Source organism: Ambystoma mexicanum, chromosome 10 (genome assembly GCF_040938575.1).
Source record: "Ambystoma mexicanum isolate Mex_15411 chromosome 10, UKY_AmexF1_1, whole genome shotgun sequence".
Lineage (NCBI taxonomy): Eukaryota > Metazoa > Chordata > Amphibia > Caudata > Ambystomatidae > Ambystoma > Ambystoma mexicanum.
In genome coordinates, this window is record NC_090932.1 from 690,068,079 (window position 1) to 690,089,941 (window position 21,863).

The following is a 21,863-nucleotide window of genomic DNA, read 5'->3' on the forward strand; positions in this document are numbered from 1 at the left end:
TATATCTGGTTTTCTATAGGTTCAGACCCTGCATGCTTCAACTGCCAACCTTACCAGGTATTCTCTTTTGGTTAGGTGTAGTTCCTTGTACTTGTAATCCTGACATTAGGTTTGACTTTGATCTGTTCTGTGTGGCTTTCTTGCAGCATTAGCTTGGCGGTGTGTGTGTTCACTGCTCTTTTGTATAATTAACACCTCTGTCTGTCTACTACTAGGGGGTTTATCGTAAAGAAGAGTTCCATCATGTTGAGGAGGCCTGGATTCTAGGATTCTTGGTGATTTCAGGCTGACTGCTGATTCAGAAGGCTCTACTCACTGTTCCAGTTGTGTGACTTCAGGATGTCTGAACAACGCCCAAACTGATACTGTGTGGTGAGTAACAGAAGGGGAGGGTTTAATGGTGGACAGCCACAGCAGTGTTGGAGCTGCGGTAAATTAAGACATTTAGCTAGAGTATGCAGAAGCAGGGGAGGCATGCAGCAACAGAATTGGCAATCTCCAAGAGGGGGATGGGATATGCTCCACAGTACAATACAGATTCACAAGGATATTATGCCGAAGATTGCACACAAACTCAGACGTTTGCACCACAACCACAGCAAAAACAACACGTTCAAATACAGATGCAGCACCACAAAGGCAACAACAGCAAGTGCCTATGCAGACACAGCAGGTACCGATACAACCAGTACAATATATTTCAATGTAACAGGCAGGTACATCACCACGGCCCATGGATACGGGAGTCACACAGGTAGTTGCACCCAAATCGGGGGGCTATGACTGTGCTGGGAGGAAATCCTTTCACAGGTACAGGAATGGATTTCTATACCCAATAGGACAGCCCACCGAAGGACCTGATGTGTTCAGTGCTATCTGTAACACCAGACCCCAGACAGGAACCAAGGGTCAAGGTGACGATAGGAGGCTAGGCATTTTCATTTCTTGTGGACGCTGGAGCAACTTGTTCCTGTGTCCATGAGGGAAAATATTCAATGTCAGACATTGTCATGAATGTGCAAGGATTTTCTCGGGCAACAAATGTAGTTCCATTTACAGATGAATTACCGATTTCTATAGGTGAACACACAACATGTGCATTCCATTATTATATTCCAACCAACGCCGGTAAACCTACTAGGACGCGACTAAATGATGAAACTTAACATGACGATATCTTTTACTGACAAAGGAATATTGTGTTCCACTCCAGGAATACATTATGTAAATGTGAGGGAGCTCATACTAGCATTTAAAAGGGAAGAAAGCTCTACGAGGAGTACCTCTAGACGAGGAAGTGTTTTTGTATGGAGTGACTATCTTATCATGGTTGCCTAAATTGATCGGCAAGATTTGAGGATACCTGATTTTTTTGTTCAGGCCACATATTCCTATGGATGACGAGGAAGGGCAAGTTATCCCTTTAGAAGTAGAAGCAGCAATAGTGTGAGAAGAAACGGTGGTGCTTCATGGGACAGACAATGAGGGAAGGGGATGGAGAACAGTGATGGCCCTCGATGAAGGATATAGGTTGACCGGTTTGACGGACGGGGATCTATTTAGGCATGACTTGTGTCAACACTTGTGTATGAGCGCGATAGAATTTAAAAATCAATATCAATGATTATTCAAATGCGGAGGCAGTATTTTTTAAATCTTACTTATTGTATAAAAGAAGAACATTTAGAAATACTGCAGAGAATGGCATTGTTGAGAAAGAAACTGCAATTTTTTCAGGAAGACTTTGGAAAAGTGGAAAGTATCTTATAGACTACAAGTCCATATGACAAGGGTCTATTGAAAGGAGTAGGAGCAGTGAAAATTAAGCTCAAACCAGGAGCAATTTTGCCACGTGCAAAACAGTATCCCTTGTCAAGAGAAGTGGATGAAGGTATATTCGAAACTATATCCGCTTTAATGAAGCAAGGCATTTTGGTGCCATCTAATTCTCTGTGTAACACAGCCATGTACCCTGTCAAAAAATCAATGGCGTGGTCATGGAGAATCATCCAGGAATTGAGACCTCTAAACAATATAGTTGAAGCATGTATGTCGGAGTCATACCTACTTGTGGCATGGTGACTGCAAAGAGTACACAGTTATACAGCCACAGCAATTTGATATCACACTAGTGTCAGCTCTGTGAGCATGAAACAGCTATGACAGGATTGATGGATATTGGTATGTTGTCTGGCTTTCTCCACAGCTGCCAGGTGGAGCATTAGCCAGGAGGCTGCCTCTTTGATTCTCCTGCAGGAAGTGTGACTTCTTTCCTAAGGACACATGAACTTCCTCCAAAAGGCCTTCTGGGAACGTGTCCATCAGAGGCAGTACTGACATGCAAAGCCCCTCTGACTCAATGTGCTGATCACTGGAGTCCCTTAAATGTCAACAGGCATGGCAAAGTGGTGGAATTACAGTAGGCAGAGAGGAGAGGTGGAATGAGGGAAGGCCCCCCTGCCCCCCCCCCCCCATCTTTGTTTCTGTTGGGGCTCTATTCGTTTTCCAGGCCCATTCATTTCCTGCATGCAAGGCACTCTTGTGGTGATGACATAAGGCAAAGGGCACTTGTTACAGCCTCCTGGAATGGAGACCTTACTATGTGTCTGCTTTGGACCAGTCTCCTGTGACATTTTGCCTTCAACGGGAGAAGGGCACCCCTTTGTTCGTTGAATCAGCTTTGGACCATAAATAGAAAAATATACTGGACCTCTGTTGGGAGTGCAGTCCATTCCAAAGTCCCCTACCAGTGAGGTTAAGACAGAAGTAATCCAAGGCACAGTAGAGCTCTTTCCCCTATCCATCCCCCAGGGAACTATGGGAGTGAACTGCTGTGGACTAAAGCCTGTCTCTTTGCAACTCTGCTCCTGTTCACTGAGATAAAGGATCCCCTCTAGGTATCAGCTAAGCTTCAAGGAGTGGGAGTGTACAATAGAAGAACTCACCTTGAGTCCTTGGATTAGGCCTCCCAGCAATCCAAAAGTGAATGCCCTTATTCCTGCATCGAACTGCTGGCATGCAGTACCGACTCTGACATCTCCTGCATTTCCCATGTTTCTTTGTGCCACATGCCATTGCTGCTTGTGAACTGCAACATGTGTTGAACCTAGTGCCAGTTCCCCAACCCGATGCTGCATCACCACCTCAGAAAGTGACTTGAAGTTTGGCGTGCAGCTGTTGAACCGCAAGAGCAAGACAAAAGGGTATTTCAAGAGACCCTGCAACCTGGTCCATTTTAAAGGACCATAGTGAATTTTAATCTCTTTTTCTCAACAGTACCCTTCAAGAACTGAACTCTGAACATTGACATTATTAGGTGGCTTAACCACTACTCATGTACTCCTGCAGAGCAGTAGTAATTTCATCACATCCCCACACTAAAGTAGGAGGCAATCGCAGGAGCACTACCCTACCTATAATTACTAATGACCATCTGGATAAGGGGCTTCCTGTGCAAACCCCTTGAGGATACCTCAGCTCATGAGATTACGGGTCCTTGAGAGCTACTCAAGAGCCCTATCCAGACCCAAACACCCAGCGTTAGAATTAGTATATTTCCCTTTAGAGAAACCGTTGCAGTGTTTTGAATTTACCGACAAGTGTACAACTACATTTCTTTCCTCTGGGCAGCTGCCGAAGTAGTCATTCCCAAAGTGAGCGAGGCTTATACATACCGCTGGAGATCCGTGGACGCAAAGTTACATTTAACAAACTAAAAGAATTAAATGAAATGAGCATGTGTTATCTGCATGCGGGACAAAACAAATGCTTTCCTCCAGTTCATGCTAGCATATCAGGGATTACAAAATTGCCATTTCCCAATGGTGAAAGCTTTACATTGACAAGGTACAGCTTCCGAATGTTTCCCTTGATTTTGAATTGCATGATGGAAAAAGAGAAATTTAGTTTGAAGCAGGCAATGGCAGCAGAGTTACAAAGGGGAGGGGATCGGATCTTGCACATGTCTCTGATAGTTGTCGAGAGGTTTGGAGAAAGAGAGAACCATTTAATATTTGGGGAGCATGACCAGGAAAAGCTCAAAGGGGAGATGCAATTGGACGACCAGACGAGATGGGGAGAGCAAGGACCCCTACTAGCCAGAGCTGCAAGGGATTTTCTGGTTGAGTAGGTCATCAAAAGGCACAGTTTGGAGGGGAGGAGGTACAAGATGATGCAACCTCACAGAGGGACAGGGAGGGTATGTCAGTGGTAGCGAGGAAGGCAGTGTCCCAGGAACAACGACCCTGGGGTAGGGAGGTGGTCAGGTGACAGAGTGACCTGTCAGAACGCCCCTAAAGCCCGGAAGACTGGACTGGTACTGAAAATGATCCATCTCTACTGCCAACTTCTATAAGAGCGTTTAAGGACTTGTCACATCTTCATCTTGGACTCGGAAGGCCCTTGCTACAGACTTCGTGTCAACAGGTTCAGGAACTTCAAATACCCACATGCCAAATACAAGGGTTTTCGACAGGACATTGTAGTAGTGCCAGGACTTGCCCAGGTCGAGACTTTTCATAAGAGGTTTAATTTTTGCTCAGGATTGATTTTTTCGTATTTATAATCTGTCTTGTTTCTTTGCTTCTATTTGGAGAAACCTGTACTTTTCCATGCCTTTTGTGTCTCATCATCTCCTGGTTGAATTATCTTCACTGGCCTGTTGGGAGGAAGTTGACACCAGAGAGAACATAGTCTCTGCTGAATTTGGGCCTGCTTTTAGTTAACTATTCCCATTCCTATGAATTACAGTCAGACTCTTCACTTTCCCCTCCCCTCCCTTGCCTGAACCTCATTCACCACATTAATACTTTGTTTAATACAACACTCGGGTATTCAGAACAACTTATGTTGTGTCCATACTCTGCACACTCTATGGCACTAATATATGCCCCTGGCAGTAATTGATTGCCCAGTATACCATAATCTGCCCTGTAATTTCCCCAGGAGCATGATGGTATTGCATCAAGTCGATGAAAGTTTATGGAAGGCAAGCCTTTTTATCAACTACACTATGACACGTTGTTTTCCTCTCATAAACGGGCCCCAAATCCTTGTCTCTGCATGTCTTTAATAGGCATTCTTGTTAACTCGCATAACAGCATTTATTTGATTGACTTTGGCCGATGACTATCATGTGAGCCATACCAAGTTTGAAACTTGTGACCTAGATTTCACACATACATGCACTAATCTCTGCAGCAAGCAAACCACCTGGGCCATGTTACCATCATTGTCCTGCATGTCACTCAGGGCATATACCTATGTATACGCATACTTCCGAACACACCACACTATTCAACCACTAAATCATAGTTTTTCATGACATTTGTCAACGTCTCAAATAGTTACTCATGTAAATTAGTGAAGCTCACTGATTTCAACATGCACCCATACTGCTGTTTCCTTGCTCGTATTTGAAATTGTATTATGGAGAATGACACATTTTCATTTTTAAAATTACATACTTTGCTTGGTTGGCTCGTGTCATTTTGCAGACACACATTGTTGTGTTAATTTACCCTTTTGGACTGATTTCTTGTTTTTCCTAACGTGTTTCTTTAAGAATTATTATTTCTGATGGTTGTGAATCTGCTTAGAATCACATGCTGTTCATATAGTCTGACATCTAGTGGAAATCGCAGAGTATTCCATCTTTCTTTTGAAGATCGTAAGGCAGTGGTCTTCAAACTTTTTTGGCCGGGGCCCCCCTGAGCAAAATTTGGGCAGGTCGGGACCCCCCAGAAATGCCAAATGGACAGTATATATTGCACACCGTCACCTGCTCCCATCACAGTCGCTGGGCTCCCTCATCCCACTCCTACCCAGTCCCTGGTCTCTCCCCACCTCATCACACACCCTGGGCTCTCCCCACTCTGCTCCCACCACTATCCCATGGTTCCCGCCCATTGTGCTCCCACCATAGTCCCTGGGCCTCCTCCCCCATTCGGTTCCCAACACAGTCTGAGGGCCAGTGGTGGCTGGTGATTTTATTAAGTGGAGGGGCATAACTATTTCCCCCAATAGCGACCGAGCATAGTGAGGAAGCCCGAACCAATAAAGGGGAGTTCGGAGTGCGGGGGGGTTCCCCCCTGTGCATTTTTTAAAATAATGGGTTAAAATGTTGCATTGTAGAGCATACTTTTAACAAAAAAATGGGTAAATAGCCAAGCATTTTGCAATTGTTGCTAGGGGGCCCAAGGGGCAGGCATGACATTTTTTTACTGGACATCTATGATAGATGTCCAGTAAAAAGATACCATCCCTGTCCCCTGGGCCCCACTGGGCCTAACACAATCAACATGATTATGTGTGTATGCAAGGCGCTGCACATCCATACAGCAATCACTCTATCATTCATCACCATACACTCACTCATAACATAAGCATACACGCATCCATACACATGTTTAAATAAAAACAATGAACATAAACGTACCTTCTGCATTGGCCTGCGTGTGGGTGCTGAAACGCCCTGCTCCAGGCTGCTCTGTCCGTATATGCGAGGCGCAGGAGCTCCCCCTCGGACATACAGACATGCAGTGCCCCAGCCAGCATTTACAATGAGCTATGCAATGCTGGCGAAGCAAAACGCCCCAGCACTTGCATGGCTCAGTGAGCATGTGCGGCTGGGGAACTAAACTGAACTGTCAAAGGGAAACAGTGTTTCCCTTTGATAGTTCAACCAGCCCAGGAGCACTCCATCAGCTGGAAAACGCAGCTGAGGGAGTGCTCACTGTTTCACTGAGCTGGCACCTTAGCTCCTCCATAATTGGTGAGGGGCCACTGGGTGGGCGCCCCCTCGCCATTATGGATGAGCCGCCAGGCTCGGACTGGCCTATAGGGCAATGCCTGTACCAAAAATGTAAAATGCTAGTGTGGGCCAATCAAAATGGGCCACCATTTTGGCCAATGTGGACCAGTTTGATGAGTTACTTAACTATGCAGTTAGTAATTTTGACCATTGTTGCTGAATATATCACAATCTACTTACATTTTAACACAAAGCACCCCCTTGGGTACTATTGAAACAGTGGGCCTCATTACAACCCTGGCGGTAGCTGTGCCAGTAAAACCGGCACGGCTGCCGCCAGAGTTGCATCCGGGTCCGGCACCCGCGAATGGGCAATTACCGGGTCATGCCGAGTTAGGCAGACCTGATAATTGCCCTTTCGCAGGTGCCAGTACCGGTAGATCCCCATTCCCATTGAGCCCCAGCAGAGTGAGCTTTGTTTTAATCCCTTGGTCTCTACTAATTCCCAGCATAGAGGTCTTCTTCTAAAACATAGAGCTCAATGGGAATGGGGAGCTCGGATGCACCGGCACCGTTAATAACGGTGCCGGTGCATCCGACAAGCTGTGCTCATGGGTGCCGCACGGCCTGCCAGGTCAGATCTGGCGGGCTGTCAGGCACCCACGAGCACAACTCTTACTATGGCGGTACGGTAGCAACGGTGCCGGTAGCTTACCGGCACTGTTGTTACCGTACCGCCATAGTTGTAATGAGGCCCAGTCTGTGACTAAAGGAATGAATCCATTTACAACTGCAGGCCACTTTTTCATTGTTGCCTGAGACAGTTTCATGCTTCAGCCCGACCATGTGACCCACCCCTGCCCATTTCTTCCAATCTAAAAAAATATATTTATTTATTTTTTTAGAATTTCATGCGGCGCTCTCAGGGCCCCCCAGGGATGCACCCGCGGACCCCTGGGGGGTCGCGCCCCACCGTTTGAATACCGCTGTCGTAAGGGGACGTTGATATCGGCGTGACTATACCACTATCCCTAATGTGACGGGTAGTGTACCCAAAACCCCTCATGCGTCGAGGCCCCTCAGATTGTTTTTTTCCACCAACCTAATTGGTCGCCTATGCGGAGCTTGCAAAAGTTTTATACTGCTAAGTTGCCCCCACGGCCTACGATCGTATAGTCCCCCGACAGACCTTCTCGACGACGGACGACTGCTTTGTGGGTTTCCTGCCGCCGAGGCATCTACAACTGCTCGGCGACTGTTCAACTGCTCGACGACTGACGACCACATGGCCTCGGCCTTCTGGCCAGGCCCTTAAAGTAGGGAGAGTAGAGCCCTGGGTTTATTCCTCTCTGAGAATGTATTTCCTTCACCCCTCTCTTTCTCTTCTTGGTCTGGCTGCCACTACCCTCTGCTAGCTGCCCGTCGTGTAACGGCAAGTTTCCTTGGAAGGACACCCATCGCTGATGCAATCAGTGTCTTTCTCGCGACCACGACGAGCGCTCATGCAAGGCCTGTAAGCTCTTTCAACTGAAAATGTTGAAAGACAGGCGGACTAAATGGTGAGAATCCTATGATATGCAGGCTGAAAACCTTTCCCCCATTGGCACTGTAGCTTCGGATGTGGAATCCGTCGGCATCCATGACTCCAAATTGGAAGCCATCAACCTCTCAGCTGAGCCCTCTGTCTCCCAAATTCCCGGCCCCGACAGACGGGCACTGACACCCCAGCGACAAGGGTACCCATGCACCATGTGTACACAATCACACAACCCCTAAGGCCTCATTGACGGAGTCGTTGAAGAAGCGCACAACGCCCACAGGGTCGCCAAAGATTTCGACGGCGCCTTCCGAACCTTCGCTGTTTAGCGCCCTCAACGTAATCGCCTTCGTGGCATGCGAATGGGCATACCTCTGGAACGAGCGTTCACGCTAAAAAACACACTGTTGTCAACACACCGTCCAAGGGCGCACAAGCGCCTAAGGCCTCAGTGGAGTCACGAGCGCAACTGCGCCTTCAGTCGCATCAAGACCTTCAATGAAACGACTGAAAATTCACGAAAGCCTTGCGGCTGTCATTTCGGCGGACACAGAGCACAAGGGCACCTGCTCTCATTGAGAGGCATTTTCGGAGGCCCCCTAGCCTCTCTCTAAGACCTTATTGGGAGAATCTCCCCCTCCTGGGCAGTCTTTTCCTTCTCCAGACCCTCTGCCTTTTTCTATAGACTAGGGAGAGGTTTGAGCAATACATGGACAAAATGGCCCAGTTCATTGACTTCTCAGACCGGTACATTACACTCAAAAGACCCAGGGAAGAGGACTCCTGCCCCATTCCTTACAAATTTCAGAAATTACCCATCTCTGCACAGGGAATCCATGAAGATATGTTGGAGGTCCCAGATGACCCAACACAGGAGGATTCTTATGAAGACCTTAATCCTTTTGCACAAGACCCGACTGATCAGGACCCAGACTGGGAACAGGATCAGGTAGAGCATCAGGGCTCTTGGCTATCATCAACGCATATCCCTGACCTGGACGCCATCTGCGTAGATCCCCCTTCTTCTCCTCCACAGAGGGATTAGTCACCTATTGACGACCTGATGTTGTTTAATGCCATTTTAAAAAGAGCAGCTGATCATTTTCAAATTGCAATGCATGAAGCTGCTCCAGGCCTGTGCCCTGCGAACAAGTATGTCAAACCTCAAAAATTCAGGGTGACAACATTGCAGGAGGTAATCCCACTGCTGCAGCAGGAGGATTACATGGCCACATTGGACATGAAAGAATGAAAGATGCATACTTTCATATTTCAATGTTGCCAGTGCACAGAAAGTACCTCGGTTTCATGATAGAGGACTCCCACTATCAGTTCCAGATTCTCCCTTTTGGCATTGCCTCTGCGCCACAGGATTTCACGAAGGTACCAGTGGTAGTAACTGCTAACCTGCGCAGGCAGTCCATCCCAGTCTATCCTTACCTCGACGACTTGTTCATAGCAGGGGATTTGCTCGGAACATGCCAAACAAATACCTGGAAGATGGTATTGAACGCATCCTTTGCGCCACTGTCGGACTAGCTGATTTCAGCCATACTAGCAATATGCAATGGATCGCCAGCAACATACCAAGACTGGTCAATTTATGGAAACAGCTACGCAGTGTGATAAACCTGTGGAACAAACATTGCAGTGGGGTTACATCTATAGTACAATCAAACATATCCGACAGTATATGCATATTCCTCCCCAAAAGTCTTAGTATTGGGCAGTCCCATATCATATGGAAGTATCCTGCATCACTCGAATGACATCTAAGACACAATGCAGAGTTCTCAAGGGAGAATCGGTGTAGCCTTACCGGTGTGTAGTGATACCTATGAAGCACCTTAAATTGTATCAATCGGAACCTAGAGTTAAGAGACACTGTACGAGTTTGTAGACACCAGAATTCAGCTGTAATGTCCATATTAAGGTCAATAGCCCAGGCACTTCGTATCTTGGTCAAGGGCCCATACCCAGAGACTGTAACATGTCATACAATCTGGACATTCAGCCATCCGTGCCATTTGTATTCATTATGAAGCCCAGTACAGGTTTGTCTGGTGGTAGTACCGGAAAATCCTTCCCATGTTCACTTGACGGCTGTATGGAGGCCTTCGTATTGCAGCCATCGTGAAGATTGTCTCCGTAGGAGGCCAGGTACCTCCTGGGGTGGTGATAGAATTTCCCATGTTATATACATCTTGTATAGCAGCATCACAGTTAACCAACCCTTTATGTGTGTTCATCGTCTGATCACTTTTGTAATTTGTCACTGTATATATCATTGCATGTAGCATATTCCCTGAATTTATCATTTCTGTGTTGAAAAAATAGGTATGCATTGATTTTTTCTACATTACGAGTAATTTCAAAAAGATCACTTTTTCGATCATTTTTCTTTTTAGTGATCCATACAGTAACATGTATCATCCTAGAGGGTCTACGTGCGCTTTTGTATGCATGTATTGTACTGATTTCTGAATCAACGTCATCACCCCTCTACTCTGCGTAGAGTACTTAGTGTAGTACCTATGCACTCCCCAACTCTTGGCGAATTTAGCGCAGCCAGTCTCAATCGCATGCGTTTCCTGGAAAAATACATTTTGGACTTTATGCCACTCCACATATAATTGCAATTTCCATATTTTGATTAAATTCCCCTGTCCCCTCACATTCCAGCTCATACATCGTATCTCATCTGACCCCATCGACGTGAATCGCAATGTATTGCACACATCCGGTCGCTAACAAAAAAGAGCACTGCAGTACATGCCTTGTCAGGCTGCTCCGTAAGAACATGGCCATACTAACAATGTCAAGCGCATTTTGTATCTTAAACCCCTCCCTCGACACCATCCCCCCCAAACAGAGGAATGCATTCCCCATATCCCATGACCCAACAAAACTTGTAACTTCGCATGGGGGAAGAGGGGGTTCCCAGGCGACATCCCGGGCATCAGCACGACCTTAACACAAAAATGATAAAGAACAGTTGAAGGTGTAGAAATAGTTACTACCACGGAACTGAATGATATAATAATGACATATATATTAGTTGGAGTGTACTACTGCCAACAGGCAGAAAAGTCATCTCTTCTGACCACAACAACTCTTATATAACCATGGGTGCTCAGCAGGCTACGCAACTCACTGTTCAAAGGGTATCAGCAATGCAACTCTGCCATTTGAGCGTTCGTCAAGTAACTTCATGGCATCTTCCGGTATGGTGAAAAAGTACACTTTGTCTCTATATTCAATGCGTAGTTTGGCTGGGTATAGCATGGTACACTTCAGACCTTGGTCTCAGAGTCTCTTCTTGACTGCCATGAAGGTCTTTCTCTCCTGTTGGACTATGACGAGAAGTCCGGATAAATTTGTATTCTTTGGACCCCTTCATCAGTTTGCCCTTGGCTCTGGCGGCTCACAATATAGCATCCCTGTCCCAGTAGTTGAGTAGACGGGCTATTATGAGGCACAGCAGCACGCCAGGTTTAGGTTTAGGATCCAGCGAGCGATGCAGCCACTCTGTAGCGAACTGTGGGGACAACTACGGTGCCTCCAGCAGGGATGGAAGGGTTTGTTTCATGAAGTCTTCCATGGGACCATTGAGGTTGCCCTCCAGCACTCCAATAATCTGCAGGTTGTTACGTCTCGCTTGAGATTCAGGGTCATCATTCTTCTTGCCCGTGGCCTGTGCTTGTTTTGTGAGGGAGTTGACATCGGCCCTCAGGGTCACTATCTCATCCTCGGCTATTTGCACTCTTGTCTCAGCTTCTGTGATAGTGATATGAAGGTCTGTCTTCTCCATTCAGGATTTGATGGCACTTATTGTGCCGCTCATGTCATCCAGCTTAGTGTGTATGGCAGTGAACACCTCTCTCATGCATTCCATCATGCGGTCCAGCTCACTGGGCTCGTTCTGCTCCATGTCAGCTTCAGTGGTGCCCGCAGCTTTCACAGTTTTCCCGGGCGAGACTTTAGCAAACATCTTAATGGAGCTTTGTTTTTTGCCTGCACCTTTCGGTATATCGTGGCTTGCTTCCAGAACACCCAGCCAATATAGGGAGCTCGACTGCACCTCCTCTACACTTCTATGTGGAGAAATATAGAAATGGCTCACCAGCGAGCCGCCACAGAGATATGGGGAGTCACGCCTCCAAATACACTGAACGTCCAGTTACGACTCAGTAACCAACAAAAAGTATGGTTTCACAGGAGGCCTCAGATCATGCATCCCGTCAATAGCTGTAGAGCCTGCCGCTTCAATTCAAACAGAAGTGTGCTGGTGGTATAAGTATGATGTCCCACCAGCCAAGGGCAGACAGAAAGTGCCTATGGGTAAGGGCACCGTAAGTACGTCAGTGGAGTTGTGGGTCTATGAATTCACAGCTACTGAGCTATACCAGTTCCGGGACTCACTGACTCACCGGGAACCGGCCGCAGGTGCTGGGTCTGTCGGGTCTCTACACGCCTCTTGCTCGCTGTCCTTCCTCACTATGACTCCAGCCAGTGGCTCGGAGAGCTGCGTTCAGCGGTGTCTCGGGTCTTCTCAGCTTGGCCAGTTCACACGTCTTCTGGGCCGTTGCTGCCGAGGCCAGCTGCCCCACATCACCACTGCATGGTCAGATCTCTCCGGGGGGGGTGGGGTGTCCCGACCCCTGCAGCATGGCTCATGACACATCGGCTCGCTACCTCAGCCTCCCGGGGACGAGTCGCACCCTCTGAAATTGACACCAGAGCGCAATTCCAATACCTGATTTTAGTTGTGAATCTTCGCTCTGCGGTTGCGTCACTGGAATCTGTTATCACATGGCAGATTACACCTCGAAAGCAAGGTTTACAGTTGCACTGAAATTCCTGGGCCGCGGAGCTCACTGATCAGGTGGCCATTTTAGCCTTGTGCAACAGCGCCCCCCCCCATATCCCATTCTTTCTAGGTCAAAATACCTATGCACTGGGAATTGTGAATCAGTGTTGGCGGCCTACTCATGCCTTTTTTTCAAAAACAACACTACACCAAGCCTCTCCTGATCATTAATTCCCATCCTGGCATTCCTTCCAGGGGAACAGGTACATGTTTTTCTAATTCCGGTCAACTCTTAAAATATTGCAATCCCATTTCTGTCCTACTTTTGTTTCCTCCTTACTTTGTGATCACAAAGCTGCTTTGATAATGTCCCACTTTAAGTGCAGTGCGCCCACAATCAATGCAGTCTACATGCTTATTTCATGATTCATCTCTACCATGGTTTCAACTTGTGTACACAAACTGTATTTCTCCATAGTTCATTAACAGTATGCTCCCTATAGAAAACACTACATTACATATCCAAGTGTATTTCCCTATGGTTCATTAAAAATATGCTTGCACAGGGAACACAGCATTACGTATTGAAGTGTATTTCTCTATGGTTCATTAACAGTATGCTCCCAAAGAAAATGCATTTCATTTTTATTACATCAGACCATACAACATTATTCTGAAACGGTCTCACCCCTTTTTTCTGCAGTATTCTGTGCCAGTCCGTCACCAGGAATATAAAACCCTTTTCCTCTCACAGACGGGGATCCTCAGTTGCAGAGATCAACGTGTCAAAGAGATCAGCTGGCGAGTAAAAATGTGGCTGCTGGAAAACGCTTGTCCAAATAACCGCAGTGCGCCCCCATGCTTGACTCCCAACCTTTGCCTGCTCTCTGACTGTGGCATATTTAGTCCAACTGGATCTTAACTGCCATGAGGTTCCATCTGGGGCGCCAATTGTGAAACAATACTTCTAGTATTCCCGCCTGCGTTTAGAAAATAACTCTAAGGCAAAATGATACACCAGAACAGAATTCAGCATTGTGTCAAGCCACCATGCGAACTTCCTGCCCTCTCTCTCTCTCTCTCTCTCTCTCTCTCTCTCTCTCTCTCTCTCTCTCCCCATTGACAAGAGGCACATCTTTATACATTCACAACTCAGGTAGTATTACAGCAGGCCATTGACGCAGAGCTCAAATTGAACTCCTGCCATGGTTTCACCTTACTTCATGCAACTGCTCATAGGCTAATATAATATACTGGGCCTGCTTCGAGAGCATGTGTCAACAGCTGAATCCTAAAAAGGACAAATATGTTCGCAGTTATCTGTTTAGAGAACTTATGTTAAACAACTTCCAAAGCCTATAATTTTAACACATATTACTAACACTGACTTCTGCATTTTGAAAATCTCAACTATTTGCTTTTTTCTGTGTATGCCGATATGTCAGGCGCACAAAGTATCAACATTGCTGTACAAGAGCTAAGCTAAGAATTGGACATGATTAGAACATATTACAATTATTATTGCATTTATAGCTCTCCTATTAAGTAGAATTCCAAATACAATTAACAGGTTCGGATATAAAAAAAAATCTGGATAAGTGTGAGGAGGAAAGTAATTCAAGCTGGTGGCTTCCAAAATATGTAATTCACCTTCATATCCTGACAACCTGGTTTAATCAAAATGAATAAGGAAAGAAAATCTAAATGTACACATTACTGGATACATTAACATGTATCATATTCATTGCTCCATATTGTTAAGGTTGAACATGTTTTAACCACAATACAATAAAAAATAAAAACATTAAATGATTTATTGCAAAAGACACCTACTTTAGTTGATGGAGCATTAGTGTACAGGTTGTGCTTCCTTCCAAAAAGAGGAGAAATTTGCTGTTCGTAGGTAAGAGCAGTGTGATCAAATAATGCATTTATTAATTCGGGCGGTGCTCATGATGTTCCAGACAAGATTGAACCAAGCCAAAGGCGCAAAGCAGCCTTTGCGCACAGCAAAACACCACAGATTTTAGGCTACCCACCAAAAACAGATTGTTAAAAACCATGTTGTTGAAATGCAAAAGGTATGCCACTATAAGCATACCTTTTGTGGGTTTTTGGTTTTTACTCTCTTATATGATGGAAATCCTATATGCGAGTGAAAAGCATGTTCAAGATGGAGATGAGGGTTGGCATGACGGATGCCGATATAGATCCTGAATGTCCTTCAGCTGCACTGACCCAAGCTCACTCCAACATATCAGCCCATTATGCCACAACCACTTAAGTTCACCATAACTCTCTACCCTCACCCCACCATTCAACCTTAATCTGATACCCCAGTAGACAGCCTTGTGCCCGCACTCCCACTAGTCACTCTTATCCCATATCCCTCTACCCATTGCCAGCCGTGGTTCACCCTGCATAGCCCACCAACAGGCCTCGAATTTGGGAAACAAAGTGACAAGTGTTGCAAACCTGGCAAAAATAAACCAGCAATTTCTTAACTGAAATTGGCAACATTTGTTCGACTTTAAAAACAATACTTAAATCACCAGACATAGTTTTAAAGACAGTACTACTTCCTGCACTTTTGATTACCAATTTCAGCATAGTCATTTTCTTTGACTTTCTTTTGATTCATCTTTGGTGATGAGGCCCTGTGCAGCAAAGATTCCCTGGCTTCACTTTGTTTAGCAGTATTTAGCTGGTTTCTCAGCACTATCAACTTAGTGACTTTCCCAGGATAATATAATGTGGTTAAAAGGAATGCTGGAAAATAGTGATTTGATCAAGAGCACACAATTTGGGAAAGCAGATGACTTTTACACTGTGTCACATCTGGGACTACAGTGGGCAGGGGCCATCTCAACCGTATGCCATTTTCACTGTGTTAGGGGTTTGTTGCATTTTTTTAAAGCCCTTACATTCAAGAGTTGGCTCATTTCTAATAATTCCTGCAATTTTTGGAGATTAGCGAGAGAGGTATTGCGAAAGTATCATTTTCCCTGTATCACACTATTTGGCCAGGTGAGGTGGCTGTGAGACAATGATTTGCAATTAAAACACAATTACACAATTTGGGATGATAGTTTGTCAGCCCTAGGGGGATAAAAAACGTGAACTGTAAGCTAAATAAAAGGTCCATCAGTTTCTTGGTTCACAATGCGGTTTTATGTATGTTGCAACCAATGCTATAAACCCTAAAATGTGAGGTTATGGAACTCTTTGAATTGGTCATTAGCACATAGAATTCCACTTCGCACCTTCCCATTTAATTGTCTTAAGTAGCATTAGAGAAGGTGGCCAAACCAAAGCTCTTGGCGCAACCCCTAAAAGTAGCATTACAGGCCAGAGTCATGGCTGTGTCCACTACGCACAAAACACCAGGCCTGTTTCAGTAGGGATATACCCAAGTATGAGTCCCTTGATTGATATGCCTAAAGAATCCGGCAACAACTAATTGATGTGGCCCGTTAGGGCAAACACATTCTCAGGGTTGTTTGTGCTCATTACGAGAAACTCATGGTGACCACAAGTAAGACAGACACAAGTGATCACTGTTCAAGGTTTTTGTTTTTTTTAACAATGAAAATGGTATACGGGTTGGAAAAACGCCTAATCTAAACCTAAATCTTAGATGGGGACAGGCTTCGACCATCAAATGAAAATAAGGCAGTCCTAGTGATGTCAAGTCAAATTAAAAGGGCTATACTCAGAAAGCCTATTGCCAATTCCTTATGCTAAATGCAAAATGTGTTCGGTTAAGTTTTAAGAAAGAAAGAAAGAAGTGTTCTCAAATAATAAGTCAGAATGCAGCGGCTTGGGTCTTCCTTTCCCACGTTTTGAGCACGGGGTAAGGTTGGAGCTTGGAGCACAGTATGATTTCAGGCTTCACTAACACGAGACGAAATTTCCAATGCTAAATGGTCTCGGGCTCCACCAGCATGAGACGACAGTTCCAATGGTGGTTCTCAAGACATCAATGGCCAAGTCTTGTTTCCTTAGAAAGTCTCTTGCCTTTGGGTCTGAAGTGTTCAACAAAACAAAGTTCCTTTACCAAATGAAAATTTGTTTCCAAAACTCAATACGGGTGATGGTTTCACCGCCTGGATCCCCTCTTCTGGGCTGACCCCTTTTGTATTGTATTCTCACAATGTCCAATGGGGTGACGGCTCCACCCCTGGGTCCCCCTCTTCTGGGCTGACTCTTCTCAATTTTAATCTTTAGATGATGGCTTAACTCCTTGGATCTGCTTGGATCTCCTCATTCGGACTCGGACCCCTCTCGACGGCTTCACCCCTAGATCTCCCTCTTCCGGGCTCAAACCCTTGTTAACTTCTCAATGTCTTTATAACAGTTCACTTCTTCGGCATCCCTCCTCAGAGTTCACTTTTGCCTTTTCAAAGCTCTCCACTTTGGGGTGAAGACTTTCCACCCTTGAAAACCCCCTCCGCCGGCTCTGACCTCTCTCGCTTCTTAGCCTTCCCTCACCGGGTTTACTCTCGAGCAGGGTGAAAGTGGCTCACCCCTTCGTTCCCCCTCTTCTGGGCTGACCCCTCTTTGCTGTCTATATCCTCTTTCTTTACTTTTACACAGTTCATAAGCTTCGGGATTCACTTCCCATGCCTTCTCGCCACTTCACGAAACAAAGTCCTTTGAATGTACAGCGCTCTTGCTCGTCCCTCGCGTACAATCACTTTGCATTCCGTTGGCGGGCCTTCTATGGCTTTCTGCTTTCTGTAGTTTCTCAATATGGGGCTCGACCAGAGTCTCTCGAGTTAGCACCCACGTGGTGCCGCTTTCCCTCTGTAGCTGGTCTCCCCTCACACTTTCAACAGTTTCTATTACAGTCCATCTGCTTTGTTTCAAATGTTGCCACTTTGCGGTTCTCACTTAACACAGCCCAGTGCTTATCGACTCTCCCCTCGACTCACTGGCTGTGATGAACCGCCTGGCCTCTCTTTTCTGAGTCAAGGCCTGTACCACAGGCGCGGGACCTTCCCTTGCTCCTGCCTCTTTGTATAGGCTTGCCTCGTGTACCGCTGACATCTGGTGCAGGACACTTGCGCTATTGTTTGCTGTCTTAGGCTCTCTTCTTGGAAGGCTCCACGGGCCGGGGATGAAAAGGACAAAGTCGCTTCCCTCCTCACCACCCTTTCTCTTCCCGCAATCTTTCTCCTTCTTCCGAACTGCTGCGTGTTAGCTGTCTTGTCGTGCTTTACATCGTCTTTCTCGCTTTGCTTGTACTGCAGTCTCCTGCTCCACCTTTTATCCCTGTGGGGAAAAGGAAGGGATGTCAGGTGTGTGTGGTTCAGGTTAATTGCCTGACTTTGCCTGACCCAGGTGTCGGGACAAGTGCATTACAAATTTGTCTATCATAATGTGAGAAAGTGTTCAGGACAGAAAAGGGAGGCGGTATAGTTCCTGAGTGTCCTATGGGATAGGATGGCAAAAGGGTATGGTTAAATTATCCTACAGAATATAATGGGGAAGGTTTGTGAAATGGACGAAAATGACCGGATGTAGAACAGAACATAGGGAATTGTGGTAATGGAAAACCAATGTTGGATGCCAATATACCTACTAACTACAGGCCCATCACCACAGTGCCGTTCCTACTAAAAATCCTTGACTGAGCCGCATACCTACAGATTCAAGACTACCTCGAATCTAATAAACTCCTGGGTCTAAGGCAATCTGGGTTTTGGGCCGCGACACAGAACCGAAACTGCCCTTATCGACCTCAAAACACAGATCGAAGACTTAAGAGACATGGGTAAACTTGCTTTACTACTTCTTCTCGATCTCTCTGCGGCTTTTGATCTCGTCAATCATCAAATACTGTGTCGACACCTCAAACTAGCTGCTCATTTCTCTGATAAAGCCAAAGATTGGATCAGTTAATTTCTGGACAACTGATCAATGCGTGTCTTTTCCCCCCTAGCAGCAGCATCACCATCACCCGTCACCTGCGGGGTACCACAAGGTTCTTGTGTCTCTCCCACATTGTACAACGTGTTCACAAAACCCCTATTTGATATTTTGGATTATCTGGGTGTCACATATACCAATTATGCTGACGACACCCAGATACTCATTCCAATCTCAGGAGACTACTCCTCTGACTCTCTCTCTGTGAATGCCATCTACCAAGTCATCCAAGCCTGGATGGCGCAGCATGGACTCTGTCTGAATGACTAGAAGACAGAGCTCCTCATTCTCGGCTCTCCTCAAAAACTATCCAAACTGGCCCCTGCGTTCAAATCCTTCATTATCGATGGTAACACTATCAAGGCCTTTAAGGACACAAAAACACGAGGGATTTACATCGACTCTACTCTATCCTTGGTCAGACAAACCAATGCAGTCTCATCTGCAGCCGCATACACCTGTAAGCTCATCACAGCTAGTTGCCCCTTCCTATCACCAGCTAACTGTGTCACACTTGTCAGGACTCTCGTGCTGTCAAAAATTGATTATTGTAATGTCCTCTATTTGGGCACTAACCGATGTAACCTAAATAAGTTACAAATGATCCAAAACAATGCCATCAGAGCAGCAATCGACATTCCCAGGAACCAACACATCTCAGATGCCAGACGTAACTTACGCTGGCTCTCAGTCCCTCAACGAATTACACTGAAAACACTTGCCCTCACAAATGCCTATCCAACCAAGCACCTTCCTACTTAGCCTACAGATTTGCCCTCCACAACATTAACAGACCTCGCAGAACTGCACAGACTAACTGGCTTTCTATACCACGCTTCAACCTTCAAAGATCAGGCGGAGCTAGCTTCCCAGTAATGGCAGCAAAACTTTGGAATTCGCTCCCTAACTTGCTAAGAGCTGAACCATCCTTCCACAGATTCAAAAACATGGCCAAAGCTTGGCTAACAGCCCAAGACCCACCATCTACGGGCCAACCTCCTTCCATGCGTTAGCCACCTGCCTCATTTCATGTATATAGGTTATGACTTTCTGCTCACCCTGTAACTGCCTTATGTATATAACTGTAACTTAAAGTGTAATTTGTAATGTTCCGTTTGCCTTTATCATGTTGTAACTAAGTTACACGCTCGGATGCCCAAGGGCCTGGTGCGCTCTATAAATAAAATAAATAATAATACTCTGTTCCACTGAATTGGGATCTCGGAAAATGATAATCAGAAGGACGGGACTGGTAGGGTTTGTGGGGTAACGCAAAGTTTTTGGTGGCTGTTAATACAGGAGACAGAATAGGGGATAGGGGGCTAGACGTGACATGCCCACAAAGGTATCTGCGATATCATCCTCCTCATCTGTGACATACCGGGTCTCACCTTGGGTATCCCCCCTAGCATAACTTCGGATTCCCCAATCCAGGTGATCCTCCCCCACTGGTCCACCCCCAGGAACTGGATCCAACAGTGATGGCTGTGTCCTGGCCACCTGAATAAGGGATTCCTGAGGTCTTACTGGGAGAACACCCTTGAGTCTCTTACATTCTCTTTAGATGGGACATGACCATCTTAGACGCCTGATGGACCATACTGGGTGTGCAGAAAGGTCAAGCTCAAAGGGACCCATGAAGACTCGTGCCCCAATCACCTGTTCTGATTGCAAGCATTGCTGTGCCTCCACAATCCACCCTTTTCTCAAACCAAAAAGAAGTAGAAATAAGTAATTTTCAGTTACTGTCCTTAGTCTCCCTCATTGAAAGCTTGTTTTGCACTTCCAGATGAATGCACTGTATAATGTTCACACCCAGGAAAGCAAACTCTATAGCCAGACATAACTTGTGCTGCTTTGGCGCCAAGAAATGCCTAGCAGGAACTAGAAATGCAAGAGAACAGAATGCTGTGGCAGCTCTGGCTTGGTTGTCGTTTTTTGTACAAAACAAAAAATATTTTGTTGGGACAGTTGCATTCCCCTGGTGCCTTGCTTCTTCATTTGCCATATCTTTTAAAAGCTTTTTTAGCTACATCTCCCTAGGATAAACTTACAACGTATAATAATAGTAGAGCAATGTGCAGAATTAGCAATTAATAGAAATGCTGAGCCAATGCAGAAGAGGAATAATGGAGAACAGCCCAATAGTGACAGGTTAAGGTTTGGGAATACTGAAGGGAAGAAAAGGCATCCCATGGCCAAGCTCTGTAACATCTGCAGACTCCAGAAGCAACACAAGTGACATCCACAGGATCTCTGTGCATACGGACACATCAGTGGTGGCTTACGGAATCTAGAAATGGAACTGGCAAGTACCTGCAACTGATCTAACTTTTAAAATAGTGCAAGATTTTCAACTTGCAATTAGCTACTTGCGGATTTAAATTAGAGCCTTGTCTGCCCATTTTCACCCAAGCAACCTACCGCTTACTCTTCACAGCAAAGCTTACCCGAGCATTCCCCCAGCTCACAAATCTGGACCATCATAAAAATGGCATCTTCTGGCAAATGGCAGTGGTAACATCATTCTTTCTAATGCCTGTACAATAGCCGAAACTGTCAGAAGTATGTTATGTACCTAATATGTACACAAACAAGCAATTAAGTAAAATTGCTAGTGGTTAGATGGCCTAATGCCAGCTGGTAGACCAAGCCTGGCTGCAAGCAACGTGGGACTATGCTGCTCATGCCCATGGAGTGATGGGATGGCATTGATTACACTTTTCAAAGGCATGTAATCCAATGACGCTGCCTGATATATATTTTTATCCGGATCTATGTGATTTTATCGAACCCAGAAATAGAGAATGAAATTTGAACAAACCCAAAATACC

General features: G+C 45.8%; 1 protein-coding gene and 1 long non-coding RNA gene across 3 annotated transcripts in view; one reads left to right on the forward strand and one right to left on the reverse strand.

Moving 5' to 3' along the window:
• The window catches only part of ZBTB38 (zinc finger and BTB domain containing 38), a 360,986-nt gene that overhangs the window by 290,955 nt on the left and 48,168 nt on the right, over positions 1 to 21,863 (reverse strand). The gene's annotated exons all lie outside the window — the stretch shown is intronic.
• The window catches only part of LOC138491656 (uncharacterized), a 253,298-nt gene that overhangs the window by 167,652 nt on the left and 63,783 nt on the right, over positions 1 to 21,863 (forward strand). The window contains exons 2-3 of one of the 2 annotated variants that reach the window (XR_011276056.1): positions 216 to 372; positions 13,802 to 13,914. This is a non-coding gene — a long non-coding RNA (uncharacterized lncRNA). Of the gene's footprint in view, positions 1 to 215; positions 373 to 13,801; positions 13,915 to 21,863 lie in introns of those variants that run through there. The other variant, XR_011276057.1, reaches the window with a different exon arrangement.